General features: G+C 35.8%; 1 non-coding gene across 1 annotated transcript; it reads right to left on the bottom strand.

The window, feature by feature from the left end:
- Positions 1 to 21,342: 21,342 nt before the first annotated feature.
- Positions 21,343 to 21,449, bottom strand: LOC141676274 (small nucleolar RNA R71). The gene has a single exon (XR_012556872.1). It is a non-coding gene; the product is annotated as a small nucleolar RNA R71 (small nucleolar RNA).
- Between the last annotated feature and the right edge of the window lie 1,659 nt (positions 21,450 to 23,108).

Genomic DNA, 23,108 nt, shown 5'->3' with positions numbered 1-23,108 from the left:
GAACTTAAACAAAGATTAGTTTATTCACATGCATTATTAAAAACATCTGAAATTAATCATGCAATACTGATTTGGATATAAACAGTTAAAAGCATTCAAGCACACACAAGAAAGTAAAAAAATAGTCATTCACTTAAAAAATCAAAGAAGGCAAAAATATTTTCATTAATCATTAAGAAGCAGAGTACAAGATTTTATGGAATTTTAAGCATAAAACCCTAAAACAATCTAACTACTCGGTCTTCTTCTGCCTCTTTGCTGCTTGCTTCTTCAAGGCTTGACGGTGATAAAACTCTGATATAGACTTTGCAAGAGAGATTATGTTCTCTTGCAGCTTAAGAGCTTCAAGTCTTTGCTGCTCAGCTTCTTTAGCTAAGCGTTCTTCCTCAAGAGTAACTTCTAACTGAAACAACTGGAGATCCAATTGTTGATCACCTGACAACTCCTCAAAGACTGATGATGGAATATCACGAGGACGAAAGATTTAATTGTTAATCTTGACTCTACGTCCCCAGGGGTCATAATAGACACGACCCTTATCGAGCTTGAAAGCAGGATATCAAGTTCTAGCAATAGTACGAGTGCAAAATAAACGCTGAATCATGAACATTTGAGAAGATGAGGAGTTGTGTTCAAGAAGACTTGAAATATGAGTGTTTGAAGTGAAAAGGCAGTGAGAAGTTTTGAAAGTGGAGGGTTTGAATTTATAGCAGAAAAGTTAGAAAATAAAGGGACTCTTTGATTAACCATGTAATAATTAACATAATACATATACACGATTACGCGTATCTAGGTAAACAAAAAGTAATCTCTCTCTTCAGATTTCTATTCCCAATGTAAGTACTCGAGTATTACTAGATACTTGCATTAGTAGCTAACCCATTTAAGCAATTAAATGATATTCCACTAACTCACTGATTAATTAAAAATACTGCGTAACAATTTATTTCGAATAAGTTCAAAATAATCAATGAAGTATAACAGTCAATCATGGTTTGACCATTATCAGTATTTTAATTATGACTATCAGGATTTATTAACTACTGACAAAATTTATTAGTCAAAGCAAGTTTAACTAATAACAAAGCATGTACGCATAATCAGTAGTTCAACATGCAATTTTCATATAAGATCATTTAGCATCATTGCATGTTATCATGATATCAACATTTAACACAATAATCAGTATCTAACAAGTACAGACACATAGTAAGATACCATACTTCAAAAATATCAGCAGTCTTGATTATTAGATTTGAGAATTGTCCTGATATCATTCCTAATTCATTCACCAATCTTGTGAAAGTAACTTCATAGAGAGGCTTGGTGAATATATCTGCTACTTGCTGATCTGTTGGAACAAAGACCAATTCCACTGTACTTGCTTCCACATGTTCCCTTATGAAATGATACCTAATGCTGATGTGTTTAGTCATTGAATGCTGCACTAGATTTCCTGTCATTACAATAGCACTTTGATTATTACAATATATAGGAATAGAAGAATAGTCTAACCTATAATCCAATAGCTGATTCTTTATCCATAGAATCTGAGCACAACAACTTCCTGCAGCAATGTATTCTGCTTCTACAGTTGATGTGGAAATTGACTTTTGTTTCTTGCTATACCAAGAAACCAATCTGCCACCAAGGAGTTGGCAGCTTCCAGACGTGCTTTTCCTGTCTATTTTGCATCTTGCAAAATCAACATCTGAATATCCAATTAGCTTAAAATATGAATCTCGAGGATACCATAATCCCAGATTCATGGTGCCTTTAAGTTACTTAAAAATTCTCTTCACAGCTAATATATGAGGTTCTCTAGGATCATCTTGGAACCTTGCACATAGACAGGTAGCATACATGATATCAGGTCTACTAGTAGTCAGATATAGGAGTGAGCCAATCATACCTCTGTAGTTAGTTATATTTACCGAAGAACCAATAAATCTAACTTCGTTGCAGTGGCCATGGGAGTTGATGTAGTTGAGCAGTCTTGCATTCCAAATCTTTTGAGTAGATTCCTGGTGTATTTAGATTGATTTATGAAGATTCCTTTATCAGTCTGTTTAATTTGTAACCCCAGAAAATAACTCAGTTCTCTCATCATACTCATTTGATACCTGGACTACATTAGCTTTGCAAATCTCTCACATAGTTTATCATTAGTAGATCTAAAATTGATATCATCAACATATATCTGTACCAATAACAAGTCCTTACCATGGTATTTATAAAATAGAGTTTTGTCAATTGTACCTCTTGTGAAACCACTCTATAATAGAAATAGAGCAAGTGTTTCATACCAGGCCCTTGGAGCTTGCTTCAGTCCATAGAGTGCTTTATCCAGTAAGTAGACATGATCTGGATACTTTGGATCAATGAACCTTGGAGGCTGTTCAACATAAACTTCCTCTTTGAGTTCTCCATTTAAGAATGCACTCTTCACATCCATTTGGAACACCTCAAACTTCTTGTGAGCAGCATAGGAAAGAAAGATTCTAATTGCCTCAAGCCTTGCAACTGGAGCAAATGTCTCATCATAATCAATGCCTTCTTGTTGTGAGTAACCCTTTGCAACCAGTCTTGCTTTATTCCTTTTAATAATGCCCTCATTGTCAGTTTTGTTTCTGAACACCCATTTTGTGCCAACTACAGATCTGTTCTTTGGTCTTGGCACAAGAGTCCAGACTTTGTTCCTTTCAAATTCATTGAGCTCCTCTTGCATTGCTGTGACCCAGTCAGCATCTTGCAGAGCTTTTTCAACCTTCTTAGGTTCAGTTTGAGATAGAAAAGAATGATAGAGACATTCATTCTGAGTGGATTTTCTTGTTCTTACACCACTATCAGGGTTTTCAATGATTAAGTCAGGTGTGTGTGACTTAGATCACTTTCTTGTAGATGGAAGTTGACTCCTAGAAGATGAACCTCCCCTTGATCCATGAACTCTCTGTTATTTCTTTTATTAGTACCATTATTATTTCCTGATGCTCCCCCTGAATCAGTATTCCCATTGTTATCAGTATTTGACTTATCAGAGTTTGAGGAAGGTGAGTCTGATGATCTTTCTACTGATGTTCCTTGAGTTGAATCACTTGAAGTAGTCTCTAAATTTGAGTCATGTTGCTCCCCCTCAACATATGCTTCAGTGTTAGAAGTATTTCTAGTTTTCCACTGTTCTGTGGAACCTCAGAGCTTTGAGTGATATCAGGATTTACTATATCAGAGTCAGGATTTAAAAGTTCAGCATAAGGTATTTCATTTTCAAATCTCAATTTGTCATGGTCATCTGCATCTTCTAAACCTGTTATCTTCTTGTCATCAAAAGATACATGTATGGATTCCATGACTGTTCTTGTTCTCAGATTATAAACTCTGAAGGCTTTGTGGACAATGGATATCCCACACAAATTCCTTCATCAGCTTTTAGATCAAACTTGGTCAGCTGCTCCGGATGAGTTTTGAGAACAAAACACTTACAACAAAAAATATGAAAGTATTTCAAATTTGGTTTTTTCCCCTTCACCATCTCAAATGGTGTTTTTCCATTCTTTTTGATCAATGTTGCATTTTGTGTAAAGCAAGCAGTTTGTACAGCCTCAGCCCAGAAGTAGGTAGACAATCTTGCTTCTTCTAGCATGGTTCTTGCAGCTTCTATCAGAGTTCTATTCTTTCTCAACAACTCCATTTTGTTATGGAGTTCCAGGAGCAGAAAACTCTTGTTTTATCCCCTTGAGTTTGCAGAACTCTTCCATAGAGCTATTCTTGAATTCAGTTCCATTATCACTTCTGATAATCTTCACTTTGTATGTTGATCCTTTTTACAGCTCCCTCATATGATCAAGAAGAATGGATGAAGATTCATCCTTGGTGTGCATAAAATACACCCATATGTATCTTGTATATTCATCAATAATTACGAGTGCATACCTCTTCTTGGCAATTGACATAACATTCACTGGACCAAAGAGATCAATATGAAGTAGATGATATGGTTCAAGAATTGAGGATTCAGTTTTACTCTTGAAAGAAGTTTTCCTTTGCTTGGCTTTATGGCATGAGTCACGTAAGCCATCAGGAGTAAAAACTGCATCGAGCAATCCTCTCACAAGATATTTCCTCACAAGTTCATTGATATTGCTGAAGTTGAGGTGAGAAAGTCTTTTATGCCAGTTCCAGCTGTCTTCCACAGACGTTCTACTCAGTAGACAAAATTCTGATTTATCAGTACTTGTGGAGACCCTGGCTTCATATAAACTACCATGTCTTACACCAGTCAATGCAATCTTGCCATCAGATTTACTGACAATTTAACAATGCTCTTCATAGAAGTTGACAGGGTAACCTCTGTCACATATTTGACTCAAACTGATCAGATTATGCTTGAGTCCTGCAACCAGAGCTACATTTTCAATGATGACATTTCCAATTTTGATTTTGCTATATCACAAGATTTTTCCTAAGTTTCCATCTCCATAAGAAACGCTTGGGCCAGTCTTCTCCTCAAATTCTGATAGCAAAGATTTATAACCAGTCATATTTTCTGAGCATCCACTGTCTAAGACTAGAGCATTTCTCCTGTCACCCTGCAATCAGTAATTTGAATCAGTTAGTGTTTTTAAGGACCCAGACTTGCTTGGATCCATTGGCCTTTTTAAGTTTGTTAATATATGCAGCAGAAGACTTTTTATCAGAGTTTATGTTAACATCCTTACTATCAGTATTTATACATGCAAAAATATATTTGCTTTAATTAAAGAGGGTTTTAGTTTATAATAATCATAGTACAAACTGTGATACTCTTTACATGTATAAATAGAATGTCAAACACTACCACAATGAAAACAAGGACTCTGTGGTTTATATTTAACTGTTCCATTCCTAAACTCTGATTTGGAAGGAACAACATGTATCTTTTTATTCTTCTTGCAAGAATTAGCAAGATGATTAGTGCTACCACAATTTGAAAAGGTCTTTCTAGGTGCATTATGAGGGGTTATATAATTTCCATTCTTATTAATACCTACCTTGCCATTCCTATTTTTCCTAGACCTTTTCCTCTTGTCTTTCATGTGAAGATCCTCCAGCTTTTGCTTAAGCTGTTTCTGAGTCATTGAATGAATATTTACTGATTTTGTATGAACTTGTTCACTCTTATCAATAATTAAGTTTAATCTAGATGCTGAGGTTGTACCTTTCTCATGGATTGACTTAACAACATTAACACTTGGATGAAACTTAATGGTATGTATCTAAACCTTGTTCAGTTTGACCTTGCTATCAGTTTTTATTGAATATGTTTCCTCAGTTTCTTTTCCACTTTTCTTATCAAAATTAGATTTATCAGAATATCCTAATTCTGATCCCCAAAAATCATTCTCTAAAATTTCCTGAGTTGTCTTTCCTGAGTTAGTCCAAAGTTTAATAACTTCTCTTTCTTTAGCTAAGTCCTTCTCTAGATAAGCATGCTTTTCTAACAATTTTTCTTTAACATAAACAACATTATCTCTTTCTTTTTGAATTTCTAGCATGGAAAACAACTCAATTTCTAGGTGATCATTCCTTTTTTTTAACACAAAGTTTTCACTCTTGATTCTATTATTCTCTAAGGTTTGATCCCTATAACTTACATGAAGAGTCTTAAGAAATAATCTTAATTCATAGATATCATCAGTATCAAATGCAAGAATAGTCTGAGGTACCTTTAATTCAGCATTGTCAGCCTCAACATTAGCTTTTGCCTTGAGAGCATAATTGACTCCATCATCTGAATCTGATGAATCATCCCAGTTTATCTTCTTTGAGATCAAATCTTGTTTCTTCTCAGCTCTGGGTTTTCTGCAATCAGCTGCAAAGTGTCCAATTCCATCACAGTTGAAACATCTCTCTTTTGACTTATCAGTTTTCCAGATCTAGATTCCTTCCCATCAGTATTTTTTCTATTGATCCTCTTATCAGAGTTTGAGGAACTGGAACCTTTTCTGGAAAATCTTCTCCCTTTCTTGAAGTTCTTGTAGACCATCTTCTTGAAGCTTTTAACCAGTAGGGCAGCCATTTAATCTATGTCTTCATTATTGTTATGATCACTGTCAGTATCTGTTTCAGTATCAGTATTTGAGTCATCATCAGAATTTGATGATTCTGTATCTGACTTTGCAATCATGGCTTTCCCTTTGGAGTACCTTTTCCTCCTAGCTTTCTCCTTTGGCTTCTCCTCAACCTTGAGTGCAACTAGTCTAGATTTAGATCCCTTCTTCTTGCTTCTTTGCTCCATCTCTAGTTCATGAGTTTTCAGAACTCCGTAGATCTCATTTAGAGGTATGTCATCAAGTGCATAGTTATCCCTTATTGATGTGACTTTAAAGTCCCACTTTCCAGGGAGAGCAAGTAGGAACTTCAAGTTTGAATCGTCCAAATCATATTCTTTATCGATAAGGGATAAGTCATTCAGCAACTTCTGAAATATGTCATAGATCTCAGTTAAGGACCCATTGTCTCTTGAGTCAAAGTGCTCATATACTTGAGTAAGTACTGTCCTTCTATTCTTCTTAATAGTGGTTGTACCTTGACACTTTACTTCCAAAGCATCCCATATCTCTTTTGCTTTCTTACGTCCAATGACTCTATTGGACATAACACTATCAAGACTGCTGTGTAGGATGTGTCTTACCTTAGCATCCTTCATGATAGATGAGAGATCTTCATGAGTATATTCCTTCCTATCTTTGTCTATCATCTTCTCTGGTTCTCCTGCAAGTGAAACAACTACCTTCATTGGTCTATGAGGACCATCATAAATCCTGTTCAGATATTCAGGATCCATGGCTTCCAAACACATGGCCATCCTGACTTTCCAGATTAAATATTCATGTATCTTCAGGATAGGCACCTTGATTGCTTCATACCTACTCATGTTGCTACTTATCTGTGATATGGCTGGGGGTGGTGGCTTCGGATTCTGTGTTTCTTCTTCTTTGTCTCCCATTGTAGATTGATTTTCAGATCTTAAACTATTTGTACGTTAACAGCAAGTTCTGATACCAATTGTTAGGCCCTTAATCAACTGTAGAGGGGGGGGGGGTGAATACAGTTAATACAATCAATTCGACAAAGCTTCAACATAATCAACAATTTTTATATAACTGATAAAAACTTATTACAAATGTACTTTCTTGAAAGGATGAAGAAATATCCTTGAGAGTTTCTAGGTTATGCGAAAGATATAACAATGCCGCAATGCTTATAGCATAAACCTAATCTGTGCTTTATATAGAGCACAACTACACAATGTATAAGGAATCCTATTCTATTAACAACAAGGAAACCTATACAATGCTTTTGAGATAAAGTCCTTCACTTCCTTGAGTTCATGTTTCCTTTTCCTTATCGAAGATCAACTAATATGACAAATACTAATTACATCATCTGTTGACATCATCATCCATTGATATCATCATCCGTCGATATCATCATCCGTTGACATCATCATCATCCGTTGATACATAAGTTCTGATGTTAACTTCTGATAGTTTCTGCTTGATATCATCAATTGCTCCTAACACACCGTGTCATTGTTCAAAATCAAGGAATTGTGTTTGTCTTTATTCACAAAATTGAACCGATAATTGCTGAATTTTTTGATGGAGTAAGAACATTTCACTACCTCAGCATCAATCTTCAAGTTGTGCTTTTCTTCAATAGCATCTAGGAATGCCAAACTCCTCCATACAAAGGGCATGAGCTGTCATAGGGAGATTCTTAGAGTATTAAAGACATCTTTGACGGGATTTGACTAAGGAAGTGACAAACTGATACCGAACGGGTAAAATTAGAAACAGATCCCACATTCGTGGTACCAGCCGGCGAGTTCATTTGAAGAGGAAAACACCAAGTTCAATTTGTCTTTAAATAACACCATGGCCTCAACAATTCGTTCTTCCATTATCACGAGAATCAAGGATGTTGGTAGGTGCCCATTCGCTATTTTGCGGGAGATTCAACCATTGATTTTGAGTTTTTAGGAGTATTGTGTGTTAGGATTTTCTTTGTCATGAATATGAAATGATGTGGAGACGGAGAGATAAGGGACAACTTTGAAAAAATGAGTTTCAATACCCTATTTACAAGGAACATAAATCTAGGGATAAGAGTTAGAAGATAATTGGTCATCTATGCTTGGGAATAGAAATGAAATTCAACGTAACAGAGTGAGGATTAAATTACATCTAAATGCAACTTTCGAAATTAATTTAATAGAACTAATTCTATCAAATTAATGGGGAAAATGTTATGTTTAAAATTTTATGATTAATAAGACGTGAAAGACTGGACGTGATGACGAGAAATACAACATGACGGGAACTGACTTGAAGATGACGAGCTAAGCTGTTTTAATCATTGAAAGGCTAAGCATGAGAATGAGTCAATAATAGAAAGAATATAATGGATAAGCATGGAAGGATGGTTCTGAATATCAAGCCATGAAGATTTAAAATCAAGATGGGCAATAGATGGAGAAAAAACAGGAACAAACAAGAGAGAATGGGGGAAATTAACGTTAGCAAGTCAAATATGAATAAAGCTAGTAGGTGTTGGAAAAGGAGGAAGCAACTAACATAAAAACAATTCTACTTTCATTGGGAAGGTCCCTATCTTGTAATTTATTCAACCAATTGTAACATAATTTACTTCATAGTGGATAATTTGGTTGGATATTAATCCCACCCGCGATTTTTTCTTCATTTCGGGAGTTTTTCGCGTCACCAATTCTTATTATTTTCATTTTTTACTTTGTTTGTCCAATTACATCCGATCTTTATAAATTTCTAGGACTTAAAATTAAACCCCATAAAAACAAATAAAACATTTAGTTTGTTCATCGTTTTGTGACAGCACGCACTATATCTTTTTTTTATTTTTCTTTTTTCTGCATCTTTTTCCATTTTTCTTTTTTGGCAAACCATATATGCTTCATGCCATTGAATCACAGTGTAGTATTTATTTTTTAAATCCTCCAACAAAGTCCCATGCATGTGCCTTTTCCTTTTCTTCTACGTGTCCCTGCCGGTCCTCCTTTTCTTCTGCTAGCAGCCACCGTCTCGATCCGGTTGTACCAATGTGACACTTTTTTTAATCCAGACTTAATCAGGTCATTCTTTTCGTCGTAAATCCGGTATCGACCCCCTTTGTACGATAAAACCAGAAATCTCTCGCAGTTTGTAAAATTATTCGTCCTCGATAAATAATAAAATTTCCTTCCTTCTAACATCAAATGTTGTTGGAGGAATTTCGTAACACCACAAAGTCAGAGGGTTGCTGGAATAATAGAGCAATTTACGTATAAATGTAGCTGTTTTTAGGGATTATGGTTTATAAGAAATATGGGTTGTACTTGGGAGCTATCTTGATTTGTCTCGTGTATCGGATCCATTTTCCAAGATGTCTGCCTACTAATTTATATTGGATCAATATCCTACGCATTTTTTGTTGGGTATAATTAACACTACATGCAACAATGTGACAATTATATAATCAGGATTTAAGTAAGAACATGCAATAAACCAAATAACGAAATAAACATGAAGGCAAAATAACAAGGTAAGTTAGTAACTGAATTGACAAAGATCGAATAGAACACTTAGCTGTAACATAAGCTTTAAAAAATCTAAAATCCAAAGAACTATAAACAGCTGAGGCGCCTAGCCTTCGAGAAGCCTAGACTATTATTGAAAAGATTATTGCCCCACTTACGCTGTGTTGGATTGCAGCAATATCACTTCCAGGATACAACATCATAGAGTAATTCATCCACAGATACGCAACACTCAACAACGACCCCTACCTCAGTTCTCCTAGAAAACCTATGTTATAATCTGTATGTTATGGAGGAGAGAAAGAGAGAGAAGTAGCAGCCAGGGTTTCACAAGTCTGTGTGATTCAGTATATATTTTCCCAAATGTTTCATTCTGAATATAATATAAAACCAAAGCGTAACTGAAGATATTACATTATTTAAAATAAATATATCCTGACTTAAACAACATTTAATTGAATATTATCAGAATCCGAAACGTAACAGTCATGACAACCCAGCCCATCTGTATTTACACTCAACAAATCATGATCCAGGCAGGTCAGGATTTATCAGCCTCAGCAAATCCTGATACAGCCATGCATCAGCATCTGTCAGCCTCAGCAAATCCTGATGTAGCCAGGCGTCAGGATCTAACAGCCTCAGCAAATCCTAATGTAGCCAGGCGTTAGGTTCTGTCAGCTTAAGCAAATCCTGATCAGTATTTATTCCAGCAAATCAGAGTTAGTAATTCCTGATCAGCAAATACTGATTTCCCTATTAATACAGATTCATTATTCATATTAAAACACTATAATTAGTCAGTAAATATTTTAGCTAAACAAGTAGTAAAATTCCTCGCCCAGGTTACCTCGCGTACGCGAGATGCCCAGACGTTCGCCCAAATCGCCCTTCAACCCGACTGAACTCGAGTCGTGGCGTGGCGTGGCAGGGCGATGCGGCAGCGGTGCGCGTGTGCGCGCATGCGAGGAAGATAGTAACACCATGCACACCCACATGCCTTAGTAGTTGGTATGCTACTCTTGAACATAGTACTATATATAGCACTATACCCTCTTTTACTTAATCAATGTAGGACAAAACCCACAAACTCATTTTAAACTACTAACTTCACCTCAATTTCTTTATGGATTACACTATGAAAATGACTTAGATCCAAACATAAAAGTTTAAATCCTCATATCAAGGATCAACCTCCAACAATTAGTTTTAGGAAATTATATCAAGAACATTTCTTAAACATGTCTCAAACTTTCAATTTTCTAACATTTTTTGTGAAAATTTTTGTTTATCCTTGAGAGACTTTAGAAACAAACTTTCTTAACATGCTAATTACCAATTGTATTTGATTTAATCTGAGCATTGCGATATCTTCCTGATTTGAAGAATATTGTTTCGAGATATTTTCCGTAATATGATTGATTGTTATTGATTCTTTTCTCGTTTCGATTTATTGCGTTTGATCAGGATATGAAGGAATATCAAAAACTTAATGATATTGAACATAAGTTTAGTCAAATGAATGCGTAATTAGATTTAGTGCCTATAAACTAGTCCATCTATTTCGATCCGATCTCATGGTTCATGTAGATTGTGGTTTTCAACAAAAATCTAAGCAACATGAAAATCTAAGCAACATGCTAATCACACATATAATATTGTTTATATATATACATATATATATATATTACTAGTATATAACCCGTGTGATACACGGTCGTTTTTATCATTATATATTATAAATTATAATTTTAATAATATGTTACTTGTAGGATTCGATCTTATATCACTTGAATAATAATTTTTGAAATTATATCTGACGGGACCAAGAATCAAAAACCAAAATTTTAAAGTTCCGTCTTTAATATAATAGTATATGTAGATGATCTCTCTACATTGTAACATTTTAATTATGCAGTTTTTCTTGAATAATTAGCCTCGTATTTAAATTTAATCGAATATTTCATTTTAATTCATATGTAAGAAACTCGTCTCAAGAGACATATTTTATTTATCAATAATTTCCGATTAGTTGTAGTATTATATCAAAGAAAACAACCTCTTTTACAACATATCAAGTAAAACAACCTGAAAAATGAACATAATCACCTAATTGTCATGAAATACAGTAATAAATCAAACTAGTTCTCTTGTGTATAAAATGTAACTGGAAATCTCGTGATGTCATACATTTTCTTTACTTGCTATATCCATTCAGTTTAGGTAAAATCTAGTGTACGTGCCTTGATTTTATAAAGCTGAAAAAAATATGTAACTCGCGACTTGGTGTTTAAACCTGCCTCATTTTGCAGTCTGATAAGTGAATTTTATATCTACTTGGAACGCTTCATTACAGTCTTAAGTTGGTGTTTTGGACTCAATTTATTGGTATTTTTGATGTGTTTTTGTGTGTTTGTATTGCAGGTATTAGTTGGATGAAGAAAGGAGCCTTTCAAAGAAATATGCTGAAAAGAGATCAGAATTGGAAGCCTAGGCCATTCTCAAGTTGAAGAGCATATCGATAACTTCGCGTGGACTATTGAATCGTCAAATTCTGGACGACCTGGGCTTTCAAACTCTTCAAAACAGACTCAAATCAGGATTCTGGTCCAGGCACCTGGCGCGGCCGCCCCACTCTTCCGCGCGGGCGCATACTCATTCTGCTAGTTTTTGGCACCGCTGCCGGGGACTATCGGTGTTAAATTTAGTTTATGTGCTTGACATTAGTGGTCGTTAAAGTTCACTGACTCGGATATTAGTTACTTGTTTACTTTGTTTGTGTTTCAGGTACTCTAGAGACACTACACCATATATTGGCTATTGCAAGCCCAAAAAAACGTTGTATTAGGGGTCGAATGTGTTGCAATATCATCTATTGTAACATTTTATCCAAAATTCGGTGTTGCATTTGCTGCCGTTGCAATAGACCCCTATTGCAACATGTTGTGTGTGTATTGCAACATTTGTCAAGTATTACAATAACCCCATGCTAGAACACTATTGTAACATTTTTAGCATTTTTAGTAACTTTTTTTTAGTGTTACAATATCCTATTGTAACATTTGTCTGCAACATTTATAACCCTGTTGTAATACGTTTTATATTTTAAAGCAACAATTGTATGCAACATTTGAAACCCTATTGTAATACTTTTTAGCTTGCAAGGCAACAGTTGTATGCTACATTTGAAATCCTATTGTAATAATTTTTTTGTTTTTGGGCAATATTTCTGTGCAACATTTAGACATATATTGGAATACCAGCTGTTACCAGAAATTCAAACATGCATATATTCTCTTGAAAATAATATATCCAACTGCAACTCAAAATAACCAACTAACCATCAAAATAACAAACCAAACATCTAGTTTAAAGTCGAAACAAAGTCGATAAACACCACAAGTCAGAACATCCATAACCAAACATAGTTCAAGTTCAAGGATATATAGTCTACTTAATCAGCTAGCTAGTTAACAAGTACATTAAAGTATCCAACCAAAAGTTATTAAACAGCTAGCTAGTAACAGGAAATCACTGAGCATTTATATCTTCACCCCCCTCACTCTGGCCTTCATCAACATCAGAATATAGCTCTTGAACAGCAATATCATTAAAATCAGGAACTATATCCCCCAATCTGCCTATTACCTTTGACAGTTTCTCCCGAACCTTTTTGTCAATGATCTCCTGCATTTCAGTAAGAAGTTCCTCCTTTATTGACTTTTTCAAATCAGCAACATCAATACTAGCACTAGAACTCTGACTAAATGCTGGCACATCTAGCTTAACAGTTTTCCTCGTTCGGCCTGATCTTCCAATAAGCCAATTCGGTCCATGGGCTGGCTTTTTTGATTTCTTTTCTGTGTGAGCACTGTTGTTTGCCCCATGAGAACCATCTTCAATATCATGTTGAGCATGTCCATTTTCATCCTTGTCATCGGTAGGAATTGTAGTCTGCCAAATATTGAGGGATCAGAAAATACAATTAAGTTTAACTAGAGCCGAGCGATAATATTTTTTTTACAAGTGCAAATTTATCAATTTTGTCAAAGTGATCTTTTACCTTGTATTTACGTCCTGGCTTTCGTTTACGAGTTTCAACGTAAACAAGATCCGAGGGAGCTGGTTCTTTAGGTTCGATTTTGTTCTCAGCTTTCTGCCAGCAGAATGGAATTGAAGTCATAACATTAAAAACTATAGAATGAAACTAAGGAAATATAGAATTTGGGATTTCATAAGCACATTAAAAGTTATACTACTACTTATGATTTTTATTTATTTATTAGACCAAGTTCAACCAGAATATATTCAAGACTCCGAAACTACATACATTTTCTTAATAAAAGTAACACCGTGCTTTAAACATGACTTACTATTTTCTCTCCAATTTGCGCAAAACTTGTACGACCAGCTGTGTGTGTTTCTACAATCAAGGCACGATTTTCTGAAGCAGTCTTAGATCGTCTCTGACAATTAAGTGAAGTGAACAAAGTATTAAAAAACAGACTACATAAAAAAAGGTTGAATATTATCTAGTTGAGCGATATCAATTTATATACCTGAATTTCCTCATCCCCCCAGTATTTGAGCAGCACCTTGAATACTTCAGTTGAAACAAAACTAGGCTTATTTTTTAGCCTATCCTCATCATTATCATATTGTAGATAATGATCTTTCTTAACCCGACTTTTGTGCAACCTCCACAAATCATTAATAGTCCGCAGTGTAAAGGTTCTTCCTTCCTCGGGAATGATATATTTTTTCTAGTAAATCAATTAAAATAATTAGCCATATTGTAGAAAATTTTGTATCCGGTGAGATAGACAATAGAAAATTTTGTATTTTACGTTAACAAATTGCCATAGCCTCTCCTTCTCACTTTCAGGATATTTATGCCAACTGATGTAATCAAGTGGCACAGACTCCCTGGCCAAGGTCCCTAAGAAGTTTTTGTATTCAGATAAGACCTTGGGATCGTCTGCCACGGCCTGAAATTCTGAATTCAACTTAATAACCTTCTTTTTGCTAGGGTCCCTTGTGTACACATCCTTCATTAATGTCGGTCCTCTACGCTTTATTACTTTTGATGGACCTAAAATAGAACAAATAAACTAATTAATGTTCCAAGAGTATTGTCAATATTGAAACTACTATTTAATCAACTTAAAAAACAATTATAAGGACCTGATGGAATTTCATGTGTCTCGTCTTGAGTTTGACCAGGACCCTCATCCACATGATCATTCACAAATTCCAAGTCCTTTTTACGTTTTCGCATTAGCAAAAAAGCCTCCATTGAACCAATTCCGTCATTACGATTTTTGGGAGGCACTGGCCCTGCTCTCAGGGGCAAGTTAGGAGGTAAACCATCTGTCAATGGAGGAGGAGGTGGTAGTTGTTCGGTTGGCAGATGGGGTGCATTTTCAGTTGGGGATGGGGGCAAATTTGGAATCTGTCATCCAAGCATAATTAGTATAGATTATAATGACAGACTAATATAGTAGATAAATTATAAAATAGAAGAATTAACAAATTATATTTTTACTTGCGAAGGAGTTGTTGCTGAACGTGTTCTTCGGGGGGCAGTATTGTTCATTTTTTTACCTGCAGAAACTAGCTTAATTTTTTTTCTTTGCCTAACCTGCTTTGACATAACCTCTGCAGTATCCTTTTCATCCTCAGATAAACTATCGTGTCCAGGAATGTACTCCCGATCAAACTCTAGCATTGAATCATCATCCTCCTGTACTTTCTCTTTTGGTTTGTCCTTTTTCTTACCAAGATCAGCTGACAGTTTATTTATGCTGAGCTTCTCTATCATCTCAGCGTTCTCTTTCTTTCGCATCAACCTTTTTCTTTCGTATTCTGGAATATTCTGAAATATAGAGTAGATATATATTACATTAAACTATAGACATACATTATAGGACAAATATGTAATATACAATTTAAATACTTCCTAACCTTCGGAAATGCAGTATCATATTCAACCGATTTTCCAGCCAATCGATTACTTTCCCTCTTTTTTTGTAGCCCTTGTAGTGTCACAAACTTCTTTTTTGCTTGTAAACCTGTTGATGCAAGTAGTGGTGAAAATAATAATTTAAATCAGCATGTGAAATTTAATCATCTTAACCATATTAAGCATTACCTTCAAAAAACTGTGTTCTTGGTCGCACAATCACATGTGGTTGCATTTGTGTTGTTGGATCAATAGATTTGTCAATTATGTTATCAACATAAAATTCCAAATTAACTCCTTCAACTGTCTTTATAAACTCACTTAGTTCACTGTCATTGGCAATTAGTTTCCAACCATTCAGCATGTTTTTGACATAAACTCCGCCTATTTCCGTGTATTTCAAATCATCCTTCACATACTCCATCACAACCGTGTACGAGAACTTATCAGCATCAACAAATTCTGGAATCTCAGTACATGTCCCACCTACATATTTTGTTTTCATGAACTCTCCCTTATGGTAGAATTTGATAATAAAATCTTTTTCTGCCATCCTGAAAAAGAAGAACAGGGAAAAAAATTAGTAACAATTTAATAGTAAGTAGTTTGATAATTAATTAATCCAATTTTATAGAGAGTACAAGAAAACAACTAAGTTTGCAGAAAATAAAGAAAATGACCAAGTTGTGAATATAAATAAAATACAAGAATAGAGTAATGGTAGCAGTTTGATATGACTAAAGCATGAAGTGCAATTTTTCATTGTCTAATACAATAAAATATTACATTGATTTAGAAGTAGCAGTTGGATGTCTTAAGCAGGAAGCACAATGAAAAAATACAATAACAAAAAGTAAATAGCTAGCACTTATATTTTTTAGATTTCACGATCATCCTCCTCTTCATCTGGTGTAACAGGGATTTTTTTTATAGGCACATCATCTCTATACCAGCTGACATCGTTAAGGATATTATGTCCCCTTGGCACATAACCTATGTCATTAACATCTTCAAGTGACATTCCCTCTTCTACTTCACTATACTGATCCCTTGGTAAATTCTTGATAACAAAATGTATGTCTTTTTCAGTAGGATCTTCAATATAATAAACTTGGTGTACTTGTGTAGCCAGAACAAACGGATCATCTTTTTGACAGAACTTGTTGAAGTTGACTCTTGTTAGGCCATAACAATCCCTCTCCCTTTGGTACCAACGACACTTAAATAGAACTACAGTTAACGCTCCCCAATAGTCGACTTCAATAATATCTTCAACTGCACCATAGTAAACCACATCCCCAACTATTGGATTCTGATCTTTTGCACTCGCAAAACTGGTGGTTAAGGCTGTTAGAAAGACACCACTATTTTGGGTTGTACACCTTCCATCCCTGCGCTTCGTATGGAATCTATATCCATTAACCATATAGCCATTAAACCTCTTGGCTACTCGATGTGGCCCTTTTGCCAAGGAGGATAATTCCACTGAAACATCATCTCTCATTGTAATTACCTCTTTTAACCACTTCTGAAATTCAGTTGTGTGCGTTCTTTCTCTTTTATACTTCTTTATCTTTGCTTCTTTTTCAATCAAGGCACGATGTTCCCTACAAACATAATATATAATATAATATTAGCTTACTTAAACTGGTTTAATTTGGAAATAGAGATATGCATCATATTTATATACCATATATACTTACTCTTTTAGGTTCTCGACTTCCACATTATCACAATTGAACACTATATAGCGATGTGCATTGCTCCAGATATTGTCTTCCAAATATATAGACTTCCCATTTTTATATTTTCGAGATCCGATAGGATATCCAGCATCTGTTTCACAAGAATTATCACTTTTGCTTTGATCACAGTTGCTTAAAAATCTGGAACAAAATGTTAAACATTCTTCTGCCAAGTACCCTTCTGCTATACAACCTTCTGGTTTACTCCTATTTCGAACATAGGATTTCAGTTTGCACAAATATCTTTCAATTCCATACATCCACCTCATGTGTACTGGTCCACCATATTCAACTTCCTTACACAAGTGAATTGGCAAGTGAACCATTATGTCAAAAAAAGACGGTGGAAAGATCATTTCAAGTTGACAAAGTATTTCAATTATTTCTTCTTGCAACTTCTGAACATCATCTAATTCAATCACTTTTCCACATATATGCCTAAAAAATGCACCCAGCCTCATTAAAGGTATTGCTACCTCAGGTTTTAGAGTTTTGATGACAGCAAATTGTAACAAATATTGGAGTATATAATGTGCGTCATGACTCTTATAACCAGAAATCTTACGCTCCTTGATCTGAACGCAACGACTGATATTTGATACGGATCCGTGTGGCAATTTAGCATTCATTAACATTGAACAAAACAATTCCTTTTCTTCTTTTGTCATATCAAAACAAGCTGCCCTAATTTGAACATGTTTTTTATCATCAGAATTGAAAGGATGAAGAATCTTTCTAATCCCCATTTCTTTCAAATCAAGACGACCATTAACATGATCTTTTGTCTTGCCCCCAATATTTAACAAAGTCCCCAAAATCTTATCACAAATGTTCTTCTCTATATGCATAACATCAAGGTTGTGTCTAACCATATGAGTACTCCAATATGGTAATTCAAAAAAAATGGACCTTTTCTTCCAAGGGCAATCAGTACAAGTTTTTTGTTTCGTCTTACACTTCCCAAAACTATTCTCATAACCAGATAACAGATGCTCAACCTCTATTCCCGTTAACATTTCAGGACTTTCTCCCATTTCCACTTCACCATTAAATCGCCTCTTATCAGACCTCCACTTGTGGTTAGGAGGCAGAAATTTTCTATGGTTCAAATACACAACTTTCCTCGAATGTTTCAAATAGGTTGACGAGGTCTGATAGTGGCATGAAGGACATGCTAAGTGCCCTTTAGTGCTCCAACCTGATAAGACTCCATATCCAGGAAAATCACTTATCGTCCATAGGAGGCTTGCGTGTAATTGAAATGTACTATCACGTCTTGCATCGTAAGTTTGTATTCCAACTTCCCATAATTCATTCAACTCTGCAATTAACGGCTGCATATATACATCGATATCGTTTCCAGGTTGTATGGGGCCTGGAATTAAGGTAGAAAGAATTATATATTCTGGTTTCATGATTAACCAGGGGGGAAGGTTGTAATTAACAAGTATGACTGGCCAGGTACTGTGAGAATTACTCATTGAACGATAAGGATTGAATCCATCAGATGCTAAACCTAACCTAACATTTCTAATTTCTCCAGCAAAATCTGGATACTTGGCATCCATAGACTTCCACCCCAGACCATCAGCTGGATGCCTTAACCTCCCATCCCTCTTTCGTGCTAAAGCATGCCATGTCATTAATCTAGACAATTCAGTGTTTAAGAACATTCTTTGCAGCCTTGGTTTCAAAGGAAAATATCTCATCACCTTTACTGGGATTTTATGTTCCTTTGACACATTATTTTTTTCACTACCAGTATCCTTATTTTCAACTTCTCTCCATCCTGAAGCTTCACACGTTTTGCAAAAATCCAGTTTTTCATTTTCACCCCAAAATAACATGCAGTCATTTGGACAAGCATGTATTTTTTGGTAGTCCAGACCTAGATCTTTAATCATACCCTTTGCAGCATTAAAAGAGGATGGTACATTGCAATTTGGGAAAACTTCCTTAATCAACTTAAGCAAATCGCTAAATGCTGACTCACTAAATCCGTGAATACACTTTAGTTGGTAGAGCCTAACTATGAAACTTAATCGAGTGAACTTAAGACACTAAGGATACAAAGGCTGCCCACCCTCCTCAACAAGCCGGTAAAATTTTTTTGCATCGTCATCAAGTCCCTTTCTAACTCCATGTTCACTATCATTATTACAATTCTCATATGTGTTACGTATCATTGCCTCTAACTCATCTGCTAAACCCATACCTATATCACTGTCCATGTTATCATCGACATCATTATTCTTATGGTTTGACACTTCATAAATCCATTCAGTGGACTGTGGACAAACACCATTGCAGATGAGATGTTCCTTTATAACGCTTTCACCATACCAATAATGATTACTACACTTTCTACAAGGACATTTCAACTCATTTCCTGATGCATATTCAGAAAATGCATTTGTAATAAAAGCTTTAACCCCCATCCTATATTTATCACTATATCTTGGAAGTGTTACCCATTTTTCTCCTTCAACATCCATTCTCTACATGATTATTCAACAAAAAATAAATTAAACAAACAAACAGTACTTTATTATGCTTGACAGGTCGTTAACACAAAATATGACAACAAATATTCAAAGAGTTATACTAGCAGGGCATAAACACAAATTTAGAACAAATTCAACTAGCATCATAAAACAGGGCATAAACACAAATTTAAAACAAAAAGCAGAGCTCATAAATTTAAACTAACAAGAAACCCAAAAATTATACTAGATCATAAAAACTCTCAAATAACAGAGCACACACACAAATTTCAGAGCCTTCACACAAATTTCAGTAAGAAAAAAATTTAAAAATGAGTAACAGCAAGAAAAATCTAACCTTCAAATTAAATAACAGCTTTAGCTATTTATAAAAATAACCTTCAAATAACCTGCCAAAATGCATGTCAAAAAATAAATGTGGGCTATATATACATATATATACATATAATCAACAACTTCTAATGCAACTTCTATATGAATCAATTTAATCTATAATCGATTTTACCTCTAATCAATTAAATGTATTATACCTCAAATCGATTTTAGGTATCATCAATTTTAACACAAAGATGAGTATCGAGAGAGAGAGAGAGATGAGTATAGAGAGAGATGAGTATCGAGAGAGAGAGAGAGATGAGTATAGAGAGAGATGAGTATCGAGAGAGAGAGAGAGATGAGTACCTGTGCTGTGAGAGAGCGAGAGAGATAGAATAGCTGTGAGAGGGTGAGAGAGATAGAATAGCTGTGAGTGAGAGAGATAGAATAAATTTTGGTACTAATTTTGCCCGCCAATCTAACCCGCCTAAATATTTCGGTCAATTTGACCAAAAGTGTAACTGCTATTGTAACATATTTTAAACCGTGTTGCAATAGCTTATTTGTTTATAATATTATTTAAAAAGCATTAAATCACTGCAACACTTTCCTATCTTATGCAACATATTATAAAACATTGCAACAGATAAGCAACTATTTGACCTACAGCAACACTTTATGCAACAGAAATGTACTTGGGGCTTGCAATAGCCAATATATGGTGTAGTGAGAGCGAGTATGCGAAAACGTTCTCAATCTCGTAAGGAAACACTAGACGAAGTTAAAGAAGTTTTTGAAGAAGTTGAGAAAGTTGAAGAAGAAGTTTTTATTGCAATGGGAGAACCAGCAGTGGATCCGAAAGCTTTGATGGATTATTCTCAACCAAAAATCAATGACATTCAGTCTAGCATTGTCAGACCAGCCATTGCGGCTAATTCTTTTGAAATCAAGTCTAGCATGATTCAGATGGTGCATAATTTAGTCTAGTTTGGGGGTTCTCCAAAGGAAGATCCCAACATGCACATTAGAGATTTCATCGAGATCAGCGACACGTTCAACTTCAACAATGTTTCTGAAGATGCTGTGAAGCTGAGGCTTTTCCCATTCTCTCTGAGGGATAAAGCTAAGTGCTGGTTGCGTTCTCTGTCACCAGGTTCTATCACTAGTTGGGAGGATCTTGCTCAGAAGTTTCTTACTAAATTCTTCCGTATGGCGAAGACAACTGCAATCAGAAATGCTCTTACTCAATTTATGCAGCAATCGGGAGAATCTTTGTGTGAGGCTTGGGAGCGCTACAAGGAGATGCTTAGGAAATGTCCTCATCATGGAATGCCTGACTGGATGATCATCAATTGCTTTTATAATGGTTTGGGAGCGCAGTCCAGACCCATGCTCGATGCAACATCAGGTGGAGCTTTATGGGCTAAGAGCTATGATGAAGTTTATGAGCTAATTGAATTGATGGCTGCTAATGAATATCAGAACCCAACTCAGAGACTACCTCAAGGCAAGGTAGCAGGAATTCTGGAGGTGGATACATCTACGGCTATAGCTGCTCAGCTAAAGGTGTTAACGATGAAAGTGGATTCCTTGGCTAATTATGGAGTTAATCAGATCAAAAGTGTCTGTGAACTTTGTGCAGGTGTGTATGAGATGGAGAAATGTGCTATATATAGTGAATCAGCTCAGTTCATGAACAACTTTCAGAGGTCGCAACAACCAGTTCTTGCCACTTATCATTCTAACAACCGCAGTCCTCCTAACTTCAGCTGGAGCAACAATCAGGGTGTTGTGTAACAGCCTTATCAGCAGTTTGGAGCAAAGAAATTCAGCCCTCCTGGTTTTCAACAACAGTATGCACCATGACAATAACTCCAACTTCAATAACAAGCGCATGGAAGTGCCGGTCAACCTACTAATGAAAAATCTGAATTGGAGGAGTTGAGGCTGATGTGCAAAAGCCAAGCGGTTTCTATCAAGTCTCTGGAGAATCAAATAGGGCAAATTGCCAATGCTTTATTGAACCGTCAACCCGTAACTCTTCCTAGTGATACAGAAGCTAACGCAGGCAACAGGGAAGTCAAGGAGCAGTTGAAGGCAATCACATTGAGGTCTGGAAAGGTCACGAGCCCCCAAATTCAACAAGATGAAGATTATGAAAACTCTGTTCAGAATGCAGGTGCATCTACACCTTTACAAAATCCAGAGAATGAGATTGTAGCTGAAAAAGTTATGCAGAAGGATGCTGAGGTGGAATCGAAGAAGAAATCTGTTGAAAGCAATCCTCCTGAGGGTAATACAGGGGATAAACAGGTCTACCCACCTCTGCCATATCCTAAAAGGCTTCAGAAGCAGAAGTTCGATACGCAATTTGCCAAGTTTTTAGAGGTTTTTAAGAAGTTACACATTAACATACCTTTTACCGAAGCTCTAGAAAAGATGCCGAGCTATGCTAAGTTCATGAAGGGTATTCTATCTCGGAAGCTAAAACTTGAGGAGTTGGAAACTGTTGCTCTAACGGAAGAGTGCAATGCTGTGCTGCAACAGAAACTACCTCCTAAGCTTAAAGATCCAGGAATCTTCACGATAACTTGCACCATTGGCAATCTGTCGTTCGACAAGTGTTTGTGTGACTTGGGAGCTAGCATCAATCTGATGCCCTTGTCCATTTTCAAGAAACTTGGACTACCTAATCCAAAACCTCTGAACATGTCTTTGCAACTGGCTGACCGTTCCATCACCTATCCGTGAGGAGTAGTGGAAGATCTCTTGGTTAAGGTGGATAATCTCATCTTCCTTGCTAATTTCGTCATTCTAGATTTTGAGGAAGATAAGATGATTCCCATTATCTTGGGAAGACCATTCTTAGCTACGGGCCAGACTCTTATCGATGTGTAGAAGGGTGAACTAACCATGAGAGTTCAAGGTCAGGATGTCACGTTCAATATCTTCAATGCAATGAAATTCCCCACTGATGAAGATGAGTGCTT

Source organism: Apium graveolens, chromosome 7 (genome assembly GCF_009905375.1).
Source record: "Apium graveolens cultivar Ventura chromosome 7, ASM990537v1, whole genome shotgun sequence".
In the NCBI taxonomy this organism is placed as follows: Eukaryota; Viridiplantae; Streptophyta; class Magnoliopsida; order Apiales; family Apiaceae; genus Apium; species Apium graveolens.
The sequence above is the reverse complement of the archived record's forward strand: the minus strand, read 5'-3'. Positions and strand labels throughout refer to the sequence as shown.